Source organism: Bactrocera dorsalis, chromosome 4 (assembly GCF_023373825.1).
Source record: "Bactrocera dorsalis isolate Fly_Bdor chromosome 4, ASM2337382v1, whole genome shotgun sequence".
In the NCBI taxonomy this organism is placed as follows: domain Eukaryota; kingdom Metazoa; phylum Arthropoda; class Insecta; order Diptera; family Tephritidae; genus Bactrocera; species Bactrocera dorsalis.
The window spans coordinates 20604790-20624485 of record NC_064306.1 but is presented as its reverse complement, the minus strand read 5'-3'; the positions used below and the strand labels follow the sequence as shown (position 1 = coordinate 20624485).

Sequence of the window (19696 nt, the reverse complement as noted above, 5' to 3'; positions counted from 1 at the left end):
TGAGATATTTTACTCCCGTCGAGCCTAGATGCTTTAACATTAGCATGTTGATTCCGTCTGGGCCGATGGATCTGGAGGATTTTGCCTTGTTGATGACACCCTGAACCTCCTCATCGGTGAAAGTAAGTGGCGCGCAGTTGTTTGGCATTTTGCGCAGCCGTCGCTTAACACATCTCTTGGCCTTGTCTACCGAAGGGTGCAGTGTAAACGGCCGGCTAAAGTAGCTCGCGCACTTCTTCGGGTCCGAAGAGGCATGACCATTGAATTGAACTTCAACCCGGTCGTCATGTCTCTTCGGATTAGACAAAGATTTGACAGTAGCCCAAGGCTTACTCACACGGGTGGAGAGGTTTGCAGGACTTCAGGTGCTCTATCCATTTCGTCCGCTTATGTTGATTTACCATTTGCCGAATATACAAATTGAGATCCCTTATTCGGTGATTGCAGGGTTCGGCATGGCGTAAGGTGTTACGCTCGTTAGCTAGAAACTGCTGCTTCGTCTGGGAAATTGGGGCGGATTTCCGCTATTCTTCCAGCCGGGATGAAGCGAGCGGTAGAAGCTGCGATCAGCTTGCGGAATGGACGTTCGCCAATGATTACGTCCGTAGGAATGGGTAGTGCAGTCAAGATGCTCTCGGTAAATTCTGTGAAGCCGTCCCAGTTAGCTTAGTTAAAGTTAACGAAGGAGCGGTTGTCCACAGAAACGAAAATCAGGAGGCTTCTCGATCGAGATAATTATGAGCAGGAGGTCTGATGCGAGGGTTAGCACAGGCCACCAGGTTAAGCCTTTTATCAGACTACCACTAGCAATGGTAATATCTAGCGAGCTATTACAGGTACCCATAATTCTGTTGGCGGCTTCATCGTTCATTGTGCAGAATCTATAATCGTCTATCTGTTCCGCCAGCTCCATCCCTCTACGATCATTTGACAGGTAGGAATGCCAAAAATCGTGGTGCGCGTTAAAGTCGCCTAGTACCATACGGTTTTCACCACGAAGTATGTAGGGCACCTATATTCGGGTGATATCCTGTAGGGCAACATGTAACTGGGGGGATGTATATATTAAATATTTCGAGCTCGACATCGCCTGACCGGATAGCTATGCCCTGACAGTCTAGGTAGTCGTCGATGTCTTCTTCGATTAAACGATACTGCACGGTGTTGTGCAATATGAAGGCTAGGCCACCACCACTATCTCGATGGCGATCTTTACGTATAACGTTGAAAACCTGCACAACTCAGAAGATCTGAGCGGCTGTTTAACTTGGTTTCTTGGACCGTAGCTATCGATACACGTTCCCGATTCATAAGTGCAACTATCTCCTCGATCTTGCTCTGGAGTCTGTTGCAGTTAAATTAAAGGAGTCGGGTTTGTCGCGGGTGTCGTGGGTGATCCTGGGGGTAAGGGGAGTGACGTGTTGGTGGTGTTTGTTGCAGCTGCAGAACCCGCAGGGGCGGTTGTCGCACTGTGGTGTTGTTTGGCGACGCCACTGTTGTGTGTTGTGGGGGCAGACTCCTGCAGCATGGGGCAACGTACGACTCACTCCACACTCCGGAACATGCCGGGAAGTGACACCAGCCAGTGCAGGAATTGCACTTGACTGATGTGACGTTCCGACGTATGACGGTTTGACACACGGAACAGACTGTGCGAGGAACCAAGTGTTGCTGAGTGGTTCTCGCGCGAGGATTGGAGCAGGATGAAAGTTGGGGGGGAACAAGTCAGAGTGGGTGCTATGTTGCCTGATTGAGCTCCTGACCGTAGAGGTCCTCAGTTGGCCACTCTGATTGAGTGGTGGCGCGGCGCGCTAACTATGTGCAGATTGCACAGCCGTAGAGGCATGTATCACAGTATTGCGCAGGCAACATGGGGCCACGTAACGCGTGGTCCATTCCCTGCGGGTCTTAAGGCCTGAACAGGTCTTAAGATGGCTCCATCCATTGCATGTGTTACACCTGACCGAGGTGAAGTTTGGATGGAGCCTTTTTGCGCAGACGCAGCAGAAAAATTCCTCCGGGCCCGGGTTGGACTCAATGCCAGCACCAGTCAGGAGGATGCGGAGCAACCCTTCTGCAAGGCGTTGCTCTAGTGACGACGAACATAAATTAATACTCACCGATTCAAACGGGGTTAGATCGCCGAAACAACAGCCCTTGGTCGGATAAAATCCGAGTCAATTCCGGTGCGTAGAACCGGTTGTCTTGGGAATTGAGATATATGTAATCCTTTATTATGCTTTCAATATAAACAATATCTTAATAAATCGTTATTAGTATTTTAGAAAACTATTTATTTTGCTATTATTAACACAAAGATTTATGTGTGGCTAAAAGTGGGCATACACGACAAACATGTGCGTTCGATCTGTATGAATACGTTTCGCCCATACACGACATATGTACAAATCCATTTTGCATTCGTTCTTCATACAGTGAACATGTGCGACAGGCAAGCGGAACATTTCTTCGAATTTAATATCGGTATTCTGCTTGAGACGATTGTCTCACGTCTCTAATTGCCACAATCTTCATTTAGTGACTCTGTTAGTCAGGAGTCTCATTTTGGTATTCTGGCAGATACAGTAAAGTAGTTTACTGTATAGCAGTTCGTGCGACGTAATGTGACGTAATGGATGGCGTTATATGGACATGATATTATCATTATCATATAATTATCTTCTATTTCAGTCTTCGACTAATACCCCGCGTGAATGGACGTCATCGGTTATAAATTCGCTTGCTTTATCGTTCTCACATTTACTTAATTCAATTTTCGTTCTTTATAAGTGTGTTATTCTCAAATAAACAAAAACAGAAATATTAAAAAATCATGGCACCGGGGCCACCCGACCGAAGACCAAACATGTTTTTTCTATTAAGTGAAAGCCCAAAATAAAAAAAAGACAATATCAAAAAACTCCCATTGAATTCCCAGATCTTCCTGTCGTGCAAACACAAAACCCAAAATATATAACTCTCTCCACAAAAAATACAATAAAACCTATAACAGAGTACACATGCTTTGCTACTATAGAGCAATTCAACTCATTAGTAAGGAAATAATTTCCATAGCTACTCTACGCGATGGAAGTCTCCTCATGCTTGTCAAAAGCAAAGAGGTGGCCGATAAATTTTTGAAAACTAAACAGTTACCTGGAATCTGCCATATCACGTGTAAACTACATGAATCCTTAAATAACATCAAAGGCACAATTTACGCGCCTTTCCTCAATTACATACCAGAGGAAGAGATTGTCAGTGAACTTAAAGCACAACACGTTACCTCAGTTTACAAATTCAACAGAATCATAGATAGTACACCTAAACCCACATTTGACCTATACACAGTCCCCAGCAAACTTTCTTTTTCTTGGAACACTGTGAAGGTACGACAATACATCCCAAATCCAATGCGTTGCAAACATTGTCAATTGTTAGGCCATACGGTGAAACACTGTAAGAATCAAACTATATGCATAAATTGTAATTTTCCACCTCATTCTTCAAATAACTGTTCGCGATCACAGTGTGCAAACTGTGGGGAGGAGCACTTGGCTTCGTCACCCACGTGTAAAAAATACCAAGAGCAAAAAGAAATATTAAAAATAAAAACAAGAAACAAATGCACCATGCGCAAAGATAGAATTTTGTACAAGCAACAAACTCCCATTACTAATTCCTTCAGTTACTCTTCAAGTGCTGAATACAATGCTAGCGACAGACTGCAAACGATAACTGTCAAATATTAAAATATACATGTTCTTATGGACACAGTCATTTTGCCAGCTGCACGACTACACGACTGCAGTTATATCATTTGTAATAACAATTGATAACACCGGTCAACACGATTTTTAGGTCTGACATCTACATATTAAATTTTAGTTTCTCCTACGACAAAAATAAGGAACATTTTTTGTTTTTCGGTTAAAGTTTGCTTTCGTAGAAATTAGAGCAATTTTTCGATTTTTAAGCAGAAATGACTGATTTTTATATTTTTTCTACAATTTCACTATAGGTTGTAATTATAAAACTTTTTTTTAAATACAAGAGTCGTTTTTTTTAAAGATGTGTGATAAGCAATAATATATAAATGTAAAATAACAAGAAATTACTGTGTAAAAGTGAATATTTTTTGTATTTCTTTTATGCTCATATGAGATCTCTCGTATTAAAATATTATTATTAATTGAATAATACACTAATATTGTTGTTACAGCTATAATAAACAGGTTAACATTCACTACTGTACCTCTTACAAATAATAATACTGCTTACTTTCGGGTTAATCAGAGTGCTGCCATCTTTGATTTATGAAATAAATTAAAATGTACTTATCGATGTAGATCAGCCCAAAGAAAACTTAAAGAACTAATGATTAATATTTAAGTGTTTTTCAATGTCTAGAATCAGAATTCAAGCGTGAGAACAGAAACCCCCCAAAAAATATTTTTTTTGTTGACCGGTGTAATTTAAAATAAAAATATTTACCTATTTACTTATTTTTTGCATAAAAAATTTCACTTTGAACAAGATATTAAAATTTCATTGAATTGAAAGGTATTATATGGCCACAACGAAATTTTGTACATGCAAAATGGACAATTGTGTACATGCCGGCCATTGTTATGTTGCTGCCTTCTCACAAATATTCATGCAGAAGGATTCACAACGTCATTTTCAGTTCACTGTCGTGCTGCTGCAGTCTGTCGCGATCATTGTGTTCAGCACATCAACCAAACAAAAAACCGACAAATGCTCCCACTCTATCCTTAATCCCTTCCTTCACATCCAATAACCCAACAAATGAAAATAAAAATCAAAACGAAAACAACGAAATTAAAAAAAAACAACTAACATTCCAAACATTCTTTCGGTAAATTACCTGCCTTCCACCAGCCGTGGAATTTCTCACGAAATATACACAAAGGAATTGGACAAATCAATCGGAGAACTTAACTCTTAGTCTTAGTCTCTCCGATTTTTTATTCCATATTACGTACAACATCTGTTTAAATTTCTCTCCTCTCTATTTAATGACTATTAAAATATTGCAATGGAATATGAAATGATTCATTAACAACTATCAAGAACTCATTTTACTAATTAAAGAAAAAAAACCCAGATGTTATCAGTATTCAGGAAACACGCATTCCGTACAACACTAATAATATTATCATCCCAAAATCATATATTGGTTAATTTAAGAATCTAAATGTTAATTCAACAAATAAACAAGGAATTGGCTCCTTAGTAAAGCGCCAAATTCCACACAAACACATACCGATAAACTCAAACATTTTATGTGACGTCCTTAATCTAGACTTACATACAAAAATTACAATAATAAACACAAACATTCCTCCTTGTCAAAACTTTTCACTAAATGACCTATTGAATCCCTTAATTCATTTCAAAACACCTTTAATTCTCAATGGCGACTTCAACGCATGGAGTACACTATGAGGATCTTCCTCAACCAACTCTCGTGGTAAAAAAATAGAAAACCTTTTAGAGAAAGCCAACCTCAGTCTTCTTAACGATGGTTCGGCAACCCATTTTTCAAGACACATAACGTTTACTAATGTTAATCTAACCATGGTCTCACCGTTAATTTACCATAGATGCCATTGGGCAATCAATAAATTTCTCCACGGCAGTGATCACTATCCAATTGTCGTTAACATTACTACTCAATAAAAATCCGAAAAAATCACACTTACACTGAAATATAAAATAGATGCTGCTAACTGGGTTAAATTTAAAAACGAACTATCTAATAATTAGATTAATTTCAATTATTCCAACATCCACCAAGGTGTTGCCATATTAACCAAAGCAATCCACAAAGCAGCAAATACATAAATACCACAAACAAAAGGCATACCCCATAAAAGAAACGTAGCTTGGTGGAGTAGCTCACTCAATAAACTACGGGAGGACAAACAAACTTTTTGGTTAATTTTCAAACGCAACATGACACTTAACAACCTTATCGCCCAGATATCTCCAATATCTTCTCCAAAAAAAATCTGGTCTGACATGAAAAAGCCTAACCGGCACACCTAAATCTCCACTTAAATTTTTAAAAGTCCACCAAACACTCCTCACATCATCTAAAGATATATCTAAAGCATTTGGAGATAAATGGTCTAATTACTCAAATGACCAAAATTTCTCCTCGGAATACATTTCCAACAAAACTAACATATTATCACTAAACTACCTTCTAGAGAATATTGCACCTTCGGCCAAACATCTCAAAGTCGATGCGATTATTACTTACTCAGAATTTGAAGCCGCACTAAGTCAGACAAAAGGTAAAACACCAGGTTTCGACCGAATCTCCTATCCAATGATAAAAAAATATGACGACCGGTAAATACTCACATATGTGGACCACAGCAGTGTTCATACCCATTCCTAAACCACAAAAACCCACCCATGACATAAACAGCTTTAGACCTATATCCCTTTTACCATGCATGAGAAAACTTTATGAAAAGATTCTTGCGCGACGGATTATGTGGTTTGTAACCAAAAACGAGCTTATCTCCCACAATCAATCTGCATTTAAGCGGAGAAACGGAATGATGGACGCTCTTTTGCAAATACATCAATTAGTTTCGGATGTTCTTTCGTCATGAAACCATGTAACTATTCTGGGGACTGATTTCGAAAAAGCTTTCGTTAAGAGTACGAGTTAACAACGCACTGTAAAAACCATTCCCACTTTTTAACGGCATCCCACAAGGATAACTCAATAGTACTGCATCATAAAAGCTTGCATATATCTGTCTATGCAGACGATGCAATAATTTATATCAAAATAAAAGATACTAACAAAATAAAGAATACCTTTTCTAACGTCCTTCAGGACATACAAACCTGGGGAAGTTTGTCGAGTGCCTTGTTATCTATGAATAAATGCAAAGTATTACATATCTGCCGTAAGCACCATTATATGGTTAATAATACACAATCGCATTTTCCGTATGGAATCAGCTGTTTTCGCTTTTTATCAACAGATACATCATTTTGAATTTGAAGACGGAGGACGATGAATGCTTTATACAAAATTTAGTCGAAAATATTGAAAAAATTAATGTTTTTACGACAAACAAGATGCCTTTTATTTCAATCGCGTGTATATAAAAAAATCTATGTGGTCAATCCTCTTCATTTCTAGGAATCGTACAAAAAACCCATCCTTATTCCTTTTCCTGTTAATTTCCCTCACTGAACATGACCGAACTCTTTTTTTTATTCAAAGTATACATTTAATTTCACTAATTTTGTTAATATGCATATTTAGTAAAACAGAAGTAAGCATTTTAATTGATTTTAAATATTTTAATTTTCTATTCATTTTTGCAAAATCTAAACGAAATATAAAGTCAATACACAAATTGTTTATTGACCATTTTCTCTTCTGCACGTAAGTACATAATAAATATAATATTTAAAAGTCTACTCTCCGTTTCTTATGTATTTGACAGTAACATACGGCAGCTTATGCATATTATAGTATTTTCAACATTACTCGCAGATTTTTTTTTGAAGCAATAAATATTATACCGTTATAATCAAGATTAGTGAGACTAATAATGTGAGTGAAAAATCATGAATTCAATAAAAGTATAAGCCATGTTTATTTGGTCAGAAACTGAAGGATCTCGCGGATCTCAAGAAAATTCATATTGTCTAAAATAGTGCATAAAGGCATACGCTGCAAACTTCGAAAAAACATTAACATATTAGGAGTCGTGTAACGACCGTCTTAAGTTTATTGAAACTTGTTCTAAGCACGGGAATCAAAGCTGAATCAACTGACATGAAATTTGTGGTAAGTGGACACAGCTATTTGCACAATGACTCAGATTTTACCATTATTGAGTCATATGCGAAAAAAAATCAAAACATTTTTTCACCAGATGATTGGTACCATATAATCAAATCATGTTAAAAAACCGTCGTTGCATCTAATCCAAATGACTCACTCAGATTTTTTGTCAACAAGAGCTGTAGAACCGTCTATCATTAACAGAAAAGTAACCGTCACAGGGCCTTCAGTAAATTGGCTTGAAATACGCCAAAAATCTTCGCATACAGCCGATGAAGGAGACATTATTTATAATATTGCTGAATTATCATAAAGAATAATGCCGCTAACATAAATCTGCTATAAATTAATTACGAAAAGTATTTTATAACCGAACTTCCAACATTCGTTTTTATAGAAAAGCTGTGATAAAAATGTATAATAACTAACTTTTTATGTAATAAAAACATAAAATGAAAAGACTAAATTTAACTTTATTACGTTTTTCAGTTGCCAAATCGATTAACTCCATTAGTCACATAAAAACTGTAACATTACTGACGATTATTTGTTGTCTATTATTTCTTATTAACTTTATATACCGTTAGATGAAAGCTATATCTGCAATTATACATTCCACATTATATATTTGAATTCATATTGTCAGAGGAATTTTTAAAAACATATGCATTACATCATCGTGTTTCTCAACTTTTCGTTTTATGGAGTTAATCGATGTGTGCACTGAGCGGCTTTTTTATCAACTCTTTCGCCATGAGTGTAATGTCTAACACTCAGTGTTTTCTACGTCACTGGAGGACTATATAAGATCTACCTCGACTTTACAAGTCTATCGGTTCAGCCGTTGCGGAGAAATCTCACCCACTCTGAAATAGCGTATCGATAAAAACGTGTCTAAAGTTTTAGGTGACGATTATACTAAGTTAAGCGATTCTTACAAATGCAGTCATATTGCCGAAAGTATTTGCCAGAGAAATTTAAAATTTCTGAGAATATTCTAAAATATAGGTACAATCGATAAAAAATCGATTTTTTGAAATTCACAGGTGAAATAACCCCATAAGAGCGTAATTTACCTTGTGAGCATATATACATAGAGGTGGTAGTTTGAAAAATGTTGATTAACCTAAATACTCGCTCAAACATACTTATATAGAAGAAATTCCATAAGAAGGAATTTATAGAAATGTGCAGTTGTAATATGCGAAAGTATAGCAAGTACTCACAAATTCATACTTATTGATGCCCACATGTATACTTATGTACATGTGTGCATATAGTATGTACACGTAGCTATGTATGCATGTGCTAATAAACTCGCTATAAAGTTCCTTTCAACTTAAATAAGATCTAGGCTGTAGAGATTGAGAGAACTGCCAGGTGAACAGAATAGACACATTACTAAAGATGAGTAAATAATATTCGGACATTCTTCTTCAACAAAAAGCACATAACTATGCATGCTGCAGAAAATAAATAATTAGCGACACCAGGAATAAAGTTGGTAGCTACCCGTCAATTGAAAGCACGAAAAGGTGAGCGAAGCAACGACAGCCGCCGAATTGAATCGTGGCAACAGAAGCCAAAGTTTAGCCGAGTGCATGCTGAACGAAGAAGAAATGTAACGAACTTTCACGCAACAAACAACAACGACGGTATAAAGTTTTTGAATTTTCAGTATCGCACAAACAACATAAACGGAAACATCGTATTGATAAGCTGTGGAGAATAAGAGAATAGCGCCGCGTTCGTTCCGATACCCTACATTAGTGCCCTAGTGTATCCACGCCTCCTAAATACACTGAAAAAATTAAGGAATATGAATCTAATATGAAAAATATAAGCACCAGTGAAAGATAACGGTACAAATACGTGCTAATAATATTTCACTATAATAAAATATGAATAAATTAAGAAGAAAAATTGAAAAGTGTGCATGCGTGGATGCAAACCTAAATTTTGTTATACGGATGTACACATGACTGTTTATATTTTCTTAGTTTCGTAGTGAATTGTTTTATAAAAGCAAATGTAAGCATATACTACATTTTAACAATGCAGTGTGTGTGTTAAGTGGATTTAAATGTTTTCATTGCACTGACCTATAGTAATAGCTGTAAGCGGTGCATATCCTTATACCTATATACATATGTACATACATGTATACATGGTACATAAATGTATACATATCTCCGATGAATATTTTAAATATATGCACATTTTTTACTTCAAAATATATGAATTTATCTAGATACATGTTAAATACATGCACACACACATAAGCATTTATTGAAATCATAATGGTGTGCTTATGCGAAAGCTGTATTTATGATTTAGAAGTTGCAATATTGCGTATGGATCTGTGAAAATAAAGGTAATTTATTAATTGCAAGAGTTTATTATAAGAATTAAATATATACTATGTACATAGTACGTTCTACTATATGTATGTAAAGTCATCCTGCGTTTCTGATCGATTAAGTTCAAATAGTGGAGACCCGAGTGCAGTGCACTCTGCATACAGATACATACATATGTATGTGTGTACATAAAAGTATATTTGGTTTAGATGTGTACATATGTACATGCATAAGAATGTATGTAAAGGCAATTAAAGTACATGAACTACATCATATACGCGGTCCCAAGTACATACGTACATACGAATAGATAATAAATATGTATGTGCAACAAAACGTATTCTTTTGAGTCCATACATACAAAAAATGAAAGTACATACATAAACTATATACTTTATATATATAAGGTGTATTTATGTCTACTGCGACTGCTCTATATTTAGTACACAATTTATAAAAGCACCATGTATATTTGTATGTGTACATGGATGCATGTGGATACATTCCTATGTACATAAGTGCACATGTGCATGTACACTTATAAATATAGTATATATGTAATTATGTGCACAAACTCAGTGGGGATTTATGTGTATGTATCACACACCGTGTACGTAATTTACGATATTCCTGCAACGAATGACGACCATCGTTCGCCGACATCACATCAAATTTGTCTACAATACAATGATAGATTTGTATTTGTACCCCGCAGTTAAATCAGCTGGTTATAAGCTATATATAGTATAAGTTAAACTAGTAGCAGACTGTCTTTTTTCCATATAAGAAAATGTGCTTTTTTACATTATGAGTATTATGATGAGATAGATTTTGTTTGCTGTTATATTCCTTTATTTCTTGTTTTTGGAAATCTCTAATTTCAGAATAATAAAACTATTTGAATACTTGTATATAGGCAGATATGTAAAAAATACAGAAAGTTTGATCGTGCTTAATGCCAATGTCTGAATAAGTTGGAAAAATGGTTTAAACTTAAACTCGTATATTTTGAATATTTTTATTACAAAGTGTTGTTTACCACAGTATTGAGTGCTGGGTAAATCAATTACAGATTGATTGATTACCCTTAATATCTGATGTGACAAAGTTTGTGATCGAAATTAGTTTATCTAATTTTCAATAAGGACATGAGTACGTTCCAATGACCAGAAACGGATAATATAATATTTTGGTAATATTTCGTTCAAATTATCTCTGATAAAATTACAGGATTTTATAAAATTTTCTAAGACAATTTTGTGTACAAATCATACGTCATACGTCCCTTTTTAAATCCTTATTAAATTTGGCGACTTGATACAGTTTTTTTTAAGAACAATAAGTTAAATTATAACAGGAAACAAATTGTCTAGCGTTGGTGCCGTCTTGTTCGTGGCGACTCTACAGAAATTAATGGGAGACCTTGAGACGCATTTATTAGTTCATTTTTGGCACGTCCCCATATATGGACAGCTCTCTTAACCGGACAAAAGCACTCGGAGTGCTAGCGAGTTCCTGGTTATTAGGAATTACACACTGTATATTAGTTCCTAAAATAGAAAAGTAAAAACTCTTGTATAAAAAATAAATTAACCATTTTTACATATGTAAATTACAATAAAAATATCAAAATATCCAAGATATGTAATAGCCCTGACAGAAGAGTAAAATTAATGCGCATTAAGAAACGCTAATGCGCATTGAAATTTTATGGTGACAGGCGGCAGAATTGTGCATTTAGACAGCTGATTTTAAAATTTGTTTATTTATTAAAAAAAAGTGAAATAAAGATGGATAAGAAAAAATTATTACTGGCAATTTTGGTATTCTTGGAAAATCAGTATAAATTTATCGAAACAATTCGTTTATTATTAATTACGTTAAAAGATAACAAAGTGCAACTGAAAGCAATATTGGATTGTAACTCGAAAACAGTGTGCGAAAAATTTAAGAATGTTGGAAAAATGGGTAGTAAACTGCTATCTGAAAATATTAAAATTGGTTTTTGTTAATATACTTGCACATAATTTAATAAGCAATATAAAAACTGCTAACTCTGACGCTGTAAACGCAAAGGAGGCGACAGACTTCAATCGGCAATTTTTAACCAGTGGTGTCTACTCAAATATATTCAGCTAAATGCACGAAATTTTTGTGCATTACTAATTTGCATTAACATGGGTGAAATGTGCAAGTTAATTCAAATCAAGTCCGATAATGCAAATTAGCACTGTCGTCTGTCAGGGCTGCCCTCTAAACAAATTAGACTACTACACGCTTTAAATGATACCTATGTACATACATATGTACATATTATGGAGAAATGAGAAGATTTATTGATCTATTGCAATTCCGTTAAGGTTGTCTACGTATTCACTTCAGCGTATATGTATGTGTCTGTAAATTCTTATGAATTCTGTTTATGAAGTATCCTATAGTCAAATCAACTTGTTTTAAACGAATGTGGTTGGAGGTTATTAATTTAAAGAAGTACAATATAAATTTGTTTTTGTTAAATTACAAAAGTAATTTTCAGACTAGTTAAATTTTAGACGTAAACTAATAGAGCTTTTGATTTGTTTTGTGTTTTACTGCACGGTATGTATAAGTTTGGTCATATGCATAAAATACAAATACAAGTATATACCTTCATATGTAGTATGCATGTATGGGTACGCGAGTACGTAAGTATGTGCCCTTATTGACTACCGCGCGACTGCAGTTAATTTTTCTTTCTCAACCCCTGAAGGCACTCCTGTTTTACTATACTTACATACCATATGTATGTTCATAGAATTTTAACCAATGCATATACATACATACATATATACTCGTATATGCCCATATATTCGTATTTCTATAAATATTTCTACTCACCGCTTATAAGTATATAGTATGTTTGTTAAACTGTATATCAACATTTCGAACATATGTACATATGTTTAAACAATTCCTAAGGGTCATAATACATACATGAATGTTGTATTATTTATATACATATGTATGTAAATACGTGTATGACGTTCTTCTCTTGGCTTTGTGGCTTACCTATTTGATCACAAATCATGAACTGCTGCAGGTGACATTTAATAGCTGGCATGTTGACAATACGGTGTCATAGGCCTTGTAACACGCAAACCAAAATTAACGATTTTCTCCAAATGCCGAAGGTTGAAAATATTTTACGAATACCTTGCTTCCAAAGTTATCATCAAAATTTATAAATAATTAAGCTACTGAGGATAGGAATGTCCTAATTATTTATTTAGGTTGGAAACAGCTATGCGCATGTAACCACTGAAGTCTCTATTTCTTCATTATATTTCGAAGCCGAAAACTCATTTTATTGTAATACAATGCATATGAAGGAATAGACAGTTATTCATATACGTAAGACATACGTATATACCTGAGAAAATAAATTATTTTATTTATAATTAATACCCATATTTGTAAAGGTATATGAAATATGTATACTCTATATATGAACATTCAAATACACATACATATGTAAGTAGGTTCATATTGATGGACATTTAATATAAAATTATTAATTATTTGTCTTATTTGTCTTATTTTACTTATGTTTATAAATACATATGTGGTAAATCGGATGTTTACTTTTGTACGTATAACAGATGCAATGGCATAGGGAAATTATCCATGTTTTGAAAATCTTTTTGGTGCAATATTTTCACATTTTCCATTTCCATGTTCTGGAAATCGACCTATAGCTGTTTCAAGTAATATTTTATATTGAATGTTTATATGTTCGTCACAATGTAATTAACGGGGTTTTCAATAGGAACGCTACAAAAGTATACCGATAGGAACAGCAAACGACGCCATATTTTTTCGCGATCTTCTGACATTTCTCTTCAGTAAAGTTTGCCATTTCATCATGGAAAGATATACGATCAAAAAAGAGTCGAAATTATTAAAATTTGCTATCGAAATTGGCAGCAATCCCCACTTAATCCATGATTCACCATTGTATCCCGAAAAAATTACGGTTTGGTTTGGTTCATGGGCCGGCGGCGTCAGTGGGCCGTACTTCTTCTGTGATGATCAACTCCGGCACGTTACTGTGAGTGGAAATCGCTATTGCTCAATGACAACTGAATTATTTTGGCCCGAATTGGATGATATGAATTTGGACAATATATGGTTCCCATAGGACGAAAACCAAGTTTGGTGAACGTGTAAGTTATCTCACGAAATGGCCCAATCAACAATATAACATAAAAATACTATATATACATATACATATACATATTATTAAGATATGTAAACGTTTTTCAATAAACTTTATAGGGGGGAAAAAACTTCAAAGCAAGAGCTAATTTTAGTTTAGTTCATAGAATCAGATACAAATTTTAAACAGAGTTTCACAAAAGTAGATATAGTGCTACATTGCTAAATGTAAATAAAAAATTTACAAAAATGTTTATTGAAATAAGTAAGTAAGAATGGTTCTATACAAAAACCAGAATCTCCAGCAGCGAAGACTTTTGATTACATGTTTCATACTGCGAAAGATAATATTGTTTTGAACCGCTCAATTCTGAAATCAAAGGTATTAAAATTATTGTAAAATTGAGGTTTACAAACACAATAAAAGTTCATTCCTAAAATCATCGAAATTATGTTGAAACCCCCTTTTCTTAAAAAGAAAATATGTTCGTAACTAAAAGTAAAATCGGTATCCTTTCCAACTGAGTGTTGATACGAAGATTCAGCTAAAAACCTAAGACTTGTTGGCAATATTCTTAAATTATGTATGATTTCGATGAGTATTTCTAAAAATGCTTGCTTACTTAGCCATTAGCTCGGATATTAATAACAGACTGTAAGGGAAAACTTGTTTATTTGTAATAGGGGAAATTCTCATACGTTCGTGACTGCAAGCAGGGAGGAGGGTTTTGACCTCAGTCTGACTTCGCACGCAATCGCACCTCTGATCTCAGATTGGAGGGTCCTTGGCGATCACTCTTTTCTGACCACGGGTACATTGGTTTCAATCAGAAAGTCTTATAGAAATCTTAGATATAAACCCTGGGATGTGTGCCATAAGAGCCTCCGACATGCTCTTACATGCACGCAAGGGGTAGACTCATTGGTTACCACCGGCGCAGGGGACGAGTGAGTTGAAGTCTTCAGCTCAGCATGTAAAACTGTACTGGAGAGCTCCCGTCGTCTGAAGACACAGAAGGGCGGAGGTCAACTGGATCAACTGACGATTAAACGTTATATAAAACGGGACTTGCAATATATACATACATAAGTCCGAGATAAGAAAGGCAAAGAGGACTTCATGGAAAAGCTTCTCGCAGAAAATGGAAGATGGACGCAAATGGGAAGTGGGCTTTAATCAGTGAAGATACACTTCGGGTGCTCCTTGATGCTCCCTTCCCGAGCAATGTGTCCCCTGTAAAGGTAACTCTCGAAGTGCTGCAATAGAATTGCGCAACCTTTGCAGATCTTCTTAATGAACATTATTTGATATGGGTGGTCAATTCCTTCAAACTTTTCAGGTCCCCGGGTTCGGATGACATCATACCATCGCAGGTGCAGTGTCGTGCAACTGGTTGGCACCCATCTATGTGAACTGCGTAAGACTGATATACATTCTGGGGGCCTGGAGGCGAGTCAGAGGTATGTTCATCTTGAATGATTACGGCTGATGATTTCAGATCCATCAGCCTCTCCTCCTTCTTACTTAAAACTCTGGAGAGGCTGATGGACTGGAACATAAGGAGGCGCATTGTGAGGGACCATTTATCAGGAGTGAAACACGCTTACTATAAAGGTAGGTCAGTAGACAAAAAATTTTACACCCGATATAGTATGAGAGGGCTTTATGAGTGCCGAGATAAAAATTGGAGAATGGACGAGGCATCGACATTTTTAAGTATAATGGCATATCTCGGGATCCGACTAAATGTTACATTCTTCTCACGTTTTTCTATTGCAGTGTGAAAATGTGCGAAATCTGACTACAACCACGCCTATTGCTAATACATATGTAGTACATAGCACAATTTTAAATTCCATTAGATTCGTTCACTTTTCAGTGCACAAATCAAAAAAGAATTGGTTTTTGAAAACATTAATTGAAACTTCTGTACAAGGGATTAAATTATGACTTGAGCTTTCATCGCTATACTTGAAAGGGCGTCTGCAACTACATTTGTTTTACCAGGTTTGTAGGTTAGTTCGTAGTTACATTGTTCTCAAATGGCTTTCCATTTTACTATTGGTAATCTTATGGCAAAAGGCCTAGTTAAGAAGTTGATGATCGGTGATAATTTTTTTTTAACTGTAGGGGTAATTTCTAAGTGAATTAAGTGACCATATTATAGAAAGCATTTCTTCTCATTAGTAGCATAGTGCTCTTTGGCTTTGCTTAAAGTTCTTGATATGAAAGTGATTGGTCTACCGTCTAGCGATAGGACGGCATGTAATGCGAAATCTGAGGCGTCGGTCGTTAGTTCAAACTCTTTATCGAAATTTGGATGCCCTAAAACTATATCTTTGAATACTAAAATGTTATTTTTTTTTTGTTTATTAAATGCTTCTAAAGCCTTGTTATCTAATTCTATTTCTATTTTCTTCGAGTTCCGTTTGGAGACATGACCGGCTTCTCCTTTTAGCAGTGCTGTTAATGGTTTAGCTATTTTCGCGTAATCCTGGATAAATCGTCGGTAGTAACCTGACATACCTCGGAAGGATCTTAATTCCTTGAGAGTTTGTGGGACTGGAAATTTATCTACCGCTTCTACTTTTTCGGGATTAGTTTTCATCCTATTTGAGCTGATTACGGATCCTAAAAATTCTACTTCTTCCTTTGCAAATGTACATGTAGTTTGAAAAACTAATTTTATATTTTTAAAATGTTCTTCTTCGTTTTTGTCGAATACTCGTATTATTACATCATCGATGTAAACATAGCAACTTATTCCTATATGTTGACGAAGGATATCGTCTAGTGCTCTTTGGAATGTGGCTGGAGCATTTTTTAGACCGAAAGGTAAGCGGAAGAATTAATATTTTCCGTTGCGGTTTTATCTATATCTGACTCGCGAAGTGGAATGTGATGAAATCCACTTTTTAAGTGGATGATAGTAAATAACTTATTATTTCCCAGATTTGTGAGGACTTCATTAATTTCTGGTATAGGATATTTGTCAGGGATCGTAACTGAATTGAGTTTGCGGTAATCTACGACCATTCGATACAGGTATGGCTTGGAGTAGACAGGGGTTTCAGTTGTTGTTCGGATTTCATCTTTTACGAGAGTGGTGTAGGTGAGTTTTTCATCAGGATCGACGAAAAGGTTTGGCCACTTATTAATAATATTATTAATTTTGTTTTGTTGTTGTAGTGAGAGGTGTGGATTGCTATTATTAACTTCGTGTGATATTCGCTGTTTTAACGTTCTATTTATATTTTGGCAAATTGTCATTAAATTTTTATCGGTATGAATGATTCGTTTGCCATGGTCGTCATCAAAAGAGCGATCTCTCATCCGAGGCTGTTGTTGATTTTTCATTGGGAGGGTTTTTTTACGTGGCGGGACCCAAACCCAGCAAACAACCCTATGCAGGGGATGTTACGCCTTCTCACTTTAGCTCGCCTTCAAACGGATGTTCTTAGGCTAACCAGAGGATACTTGGTCAAAGACCGGAAATCGTGAGCTGTTTGAGTCATATGTAAAATAATCGTTTCTGGCCACTCCCAAGTGAATGGCGATCAGAGAACTTTCCTCACTTGCGTGAACTTCTACACATGACTCCATCCTCCTCAGAGAACTTTCCTCAAGAAGAAGAAGAAGAAGAAGAATGAATGATTGCTTTCAATTTTTAAGTGTGCCGTTGCCTACTATGCCGTGGAACGACCTTAGAATTGGTAATATGCAGAAATTTATATTTCCTACTGTTGGTCCAAAAATGTTTACAAAGGTGTTGTGGGTAATTTCAATGTGTTTTTACAGTAAAGGGCTTTTCGTTCACAAGGGTTCCTAATCCCAGTTGATTGAATATACAAGTAGTTCTTATTAGATCCTGTATCAATCAGAAAATCTACTGTGTCTCCGCCCATTGTTTTAAGTTCGTAATAAGGCGCTATTCTAAAAAATTAATAGCATCAAGCTCATTTTTACCTACATTATGGTAATTGTTATGGTGGGAATTGTCATCATATATTCCATTCGGTCTATGTAGTTCTACTGTGTTGATAAAGAAATTGCGTTGTATTTTACTTGGGAGGCGAGTCAGTTGTGCGAAAATCGGACGTTTCGGTGGTCAATTGTCCTGGAATGTATTTGGCCTATTCTGGTAATTAACCTGTCTTGATTGCATTGACTGGTATACTTCCATTGGGGTCGTTGGTTTAGGTGGTAAGTTCGGTCTGTTGTTAAAGGAGGTATTTTCTCCAGTAATATGGGGGTTATTCGCGTAATTATTGAACATTGGTGAAGTGTTGGGGATACCTATTTGGTTGGCGACCGAATGCATGTTGGTTGAAGTTTCGTCGGGGGGAATGGGAATATGTTAGTTCTGGGTAAAAAGCTCTATTGTTATTAAATTATTAGCATTATTTCGGGGAGGTTGTGGAGGTGGTTGAATATTGGCTTTGTGCGTGTTATTCGCATGATTAATTCTATACGTCATGGTGTCAAGTTTTCGATATAAATCTAGTGCTTGGGGCAATGTTGTCGGTTATCTCATGCTTAGAAGACGTGGTAAATCGCCATTAAGTCCTCTAATGAATTTATCAAGGGCTTTGTCTATATATGAATTGGTCATAGTCCGTATGGACTCGTCGCTTAATTAAAGACATGCAATTTTGTCTAATATAAGGGAAAGGTGTTGGTTAACTTTTTGGTAGAAGGTCGGAATGTCATCGTGGCGTTGGACCGGAGTGGTCATCAGGCATTCGAGGGTACCTATCTCCCTTTTTTTCGAATAATGCATCATAACGCATTTTCGTATTTGACTCCAAGCAAGTGGAGTATTGTACCATTCCAATGCGGTGTTGGCATCGCCGATTATTTTTATGCCTATTCGTATGGTGTATGGCGAAGTACTTAGGGGTATTCTTGACCCCTTCGTATGCTTTAAAAATTCTATAGACGCTTTTCCTCCAGGTTTAACTATGTCCGAAATCTTGTCTAATTCGTTTATATTGTTTGCGTTAAGTGTAACGCTGTGGTCGGGTTCGGTAAAGTCAGTTATAGTCTGCGTATTCATTTTCGAATTATTGTCGTTATTAGAGTGGGGTTAGGGGTGGAAGGGTTTGAAGGATGGGTGGTTTTCCCATAATCTGGTTTAGTTGTTCAATCAATTCCTCAGCAGTGTCTGGTATTATATTGGTTTGTCAAAAAAGTCTTGTAGTATTTTTATTGATTTTTTTTTATTGAAATTGAAATGAATTTTTGATGACTAATGCCCAGCTCTTGACCGATGCTACGGCTGCTGCTATGCCGGTC

The 19696-nt window shown here is 36.0% G+C and overlaps 1 protein-coding gene and 1 pseudogene across 20 annotated transcripts in view; one reads left to right on the top strand and one right to left on the bottom strand.

Annotated features, from left to right (window-relative positions):
* Nucleotides 1–383: 383 nt before the first annotated feature.
* LOC125778472 (uncharacterized) lies at nt 384–913 on the bottom strand (annotated as a pseudogene).
* An 8276-nt stretch (nt 914–9189) lies between these two features.
* LOC105233047 (small conductance calcium-activated potassium channel protein) overlaps nt 9190–19696 on the top strand; it is a 334439-nt gene continuing 323932 nt past the window's right edge. For 4 of the 20 annotated variants that reach the window (XM_049454625.1, XM_049454618.1, XM_049454626.1 and 1 more), the window contains exon 1: nt 9190–10220. The gene's annotated coding sequence lies outside the window, so the exon portion shown is untranslated. The remainder of the gene's footprint in view (nt 10221–19696) is intronic. The other 16 variants (XM_049454631.1, XM_049454621.1, XM_049454622.1 and 13 more) reach the window with 12 other exon arrangements.